Source organism: Sinocyclocheilus rhinocerous, unplaced genomic scaffold, assembly GCF_001515625.1.
Source record: "Sinocyclocheilus rhinocerous isolate Xijiao unplaced genomic scaffold, SAMN03320098_v1.1 scaffold149, whole genome shotgun sequence".
Taxonomy (NCBI): domain Eukaryota; kingdom Metazoa; phylum Chordata; class Actinopteri; order Cypriniformes; family Cyprinidae; genus Sinocyclocheilus; species Sinocyclocheilus rhinocerous.
In genome coordinates this window covers 914,128-917,024 of record NW_015654504.1, presented here as the reverse complement: position 1 = coordinate 917,024, position 2,897 = coordinate 914,128, and the positions used below count along the sequence as shown (strand labels likewise).

Here is a 2,897-nt window from a genome sequence, read left to right as displayed (position 1 = left end):
CTGACTGAATACCTCTTTCTGGCGAATTCTCTCGTCAGAAACAACAAAGTGCAAATGTGTGTACGAATCTGTAAGATATTAATTTCATAGTGTAAACAGCTTCAGTGATTTTAATGGGAGTTTTTGAGAGTGCTTGAACTAGACTGTCAGTGAAAATGTTTTTTGATAATGTAAATGTTCTTTGCTCTCTTTCTGTACAATGAAAGTGTTATGATTAGTAGCCTAACTTGCAATGTTTTTATTCACATTAAATATAAACTCAGTCGTATTAAAATATTTTATGGCATGACACCCATACCTGTTAATTAAGTAAACAGACAGGTTTTTAAGCATAGTTAATAGATAACATTATTAGGTTACTTTGACCATCATAGATCAACATAATCTATAAAGGTGAGAATCAAGATATTTCATGATATAGTTAATGCGTTTGGGCATGTTTCGAATAAGTCGTATTAAAACTATGTTATGGCATGACACCCATATCTGTTAATTAAGTAAACAGACAGGTTTTTATGCATAGTTAATAGATAACATTATTAGGTTACTTTGACCATCATAGATCAACATAATCTATAAAGGTGAGAATCAAGATATTTCATGATATAGTTAATGCGTTTGGGCATGTTTCGAATAAAAAGGAAAAAATAAATAAAACATAAGTGCTGTTGTGGCTGTGTCACATGACTTAATAGTATAGATTCTGAGTAACGTTCATCAAAATTGGATCAGGTGATCCTCAAACATGATAAAAAAAATATATTTTTATTTGCCTGTAACACATTGATAAATGTGACCATGAAGACCCCAAACATGAAGTGAGGCTGTATATTAGCAATGCTTCAGTGTATAGAAACTAGGGCTGTCAGTCGATTAAAATTGTTTATCTAATTAATTACATGATGTGTGGATTTATTAATCTAATTAATAGCAAATTACATTTGGCTGTGAAAATACCCCCAACAGATTATTTAAAGCTATGTTTTGTGTTAAATGAGAAAGTACACAGTACAAATAGTAGCTTTAGAAATAAATATTTTATTTGATTCAACATAAAATTTATTACACATAAAAATAAACTAATGGTCGAATCCTCTCTTTCCTTTCTTTCTTTCTTCTCTCGCCGGTGTTACTGCACCGTACCTGGCTGCTTTAATTCTAAACAACGACACACTGCCTCAGTTTTCACGATTCCTGACACAACACGAAATGAGGAAAGCATGGATGAGACTGATGCGGTGGGATTGAAGGTCCATATAAATTACGCAGGAGCACGTTCGTGTGCAGTATTTGTTTTGAAACTGAGGATGTTTAGGCCTACATCTCATATCTTCAACCTACTGAAATTGTAACGGAGGGAACACAGGAAGCGTGCGGATCCATCTGCAAGGCTTTATTCACAAGAGACGTGGTCAAAACAGGCATAGGTCAGACAATGGCAAACAGGTATATTGATGGCAAGGCAAGAGGGATAATCCAGGTACAAGGCAAAGGTCCAGGCAGGGTCGAACAGTATCCAATTGGGCGAGACTCGAGGGATAATCCAGGTACACAGGCAGTGATCAGAACACGGGGAAACAGACAAGGCAAGACGATGAAAACAAGGAAAACAAGACACTAGGCTCAGTAAGGCAGCTAACACTTGGGGAGTGGAAAATGCAGAACAATACACGAGACTAAAACAGAAAACACGGAATGGATCGGTAAGGCAGCTAACACTTGGGGAGTGGAAAATGCAGAACGCTACACGGTGATCTGACAGACAGAGCATATACGGTCTCATGGATGGGACAGACAGTTCTTACACAAACGGCCTCCATAGCCGTGACAGGACTGGCAGAGAGTTCACAGCTAGATACCAGACTGGGATACCGAAAGACTGACCTTGAAGATCTGGTTGTAACAGACAGGACATGACAAGACTCCTGATGATCAGCTGTGTCCTGACGAGGCTCAGGATGATCAGCTGTGACGTGACGTGACTCAGGAATATCAGCCGTGACTTCACGTGCCTCATGACGATCAACTGTGATTTGACTTGACTCATGAAGAACAACTGTGACTTGACTTGGTTCATGAAGATCAGCTGTGACTTGACTTGAATCATGAAGATCAGCTGTGACTTGACTTGACTCATGAAGATCAGCTTTGACTTGACCTGACTCACGACGATCAACTGTGATTTGACTTGGTTTATTATGTGTCCGCCATTTTGTGAGCGTAATCTAGTGCGGGGGCCATTACACGAGTGAGTGCGGGGTCGCGTTCCTCCGCGATACCCACAGTGAATAGAGAGCCAACAGTCAACAAAGCAAAGTCCAAAAAACAACTCAGTGAGGAACGCGGACCCTCGCGTCTAAGCTCAGATCGTAGAGGTTGATTAAGGCCATCACAAAAAAACTCTATCAAAAGACAGTCTGGTAGATCAGAATAGTGTGCTATGGCTAAATATTCGCGAACATAGTTCTCTAGCGATCACGGGCCCTGTCTAAGGGCTAACAAAATCCTTGCCGTGTCCATACCTGGCCAATGTTCCTCTGAAAAGCTGCTGGATCCTTGTGGGGCCGTGTATTCTGTAACAGAGGGAACACAGGAAGCGTGCGGATCCATCTGCAAGGCTTTATTCACAAGAGACGTGGTCAAAAACAGGCATAGGTCAGACAATGGCAAACAGGTATATTGATGGCAAGGCAAGAGGGATAATCCAGGTACAAGGCAAAGGTCCAGGCAGGGGCGAACAGTATCCAATTGGGCGAGACTCGAGGGATAATCCAGGAACAAAGGCAGTGATCAGAACACGGGGAAACAGACAAGGCAAAACAAGGAAAACAAGACACTAGGCTCAGTAATGCAGCTATCGCTCGATGAGTGATAAACACAGAACAATACACCAGACT

General features: G+C 40.8%; 1 pseudogene; it reads left to right on the top strand.

Moving 5' to 3' along the window:
- Positions 1-2,897, top strand: part of LOC107717317 (tripartite motif-containing protein 16-like) — a 17,110-nt pseudogene that overhangs the window by 2,060 nt on the left and 12,153 nt on the right.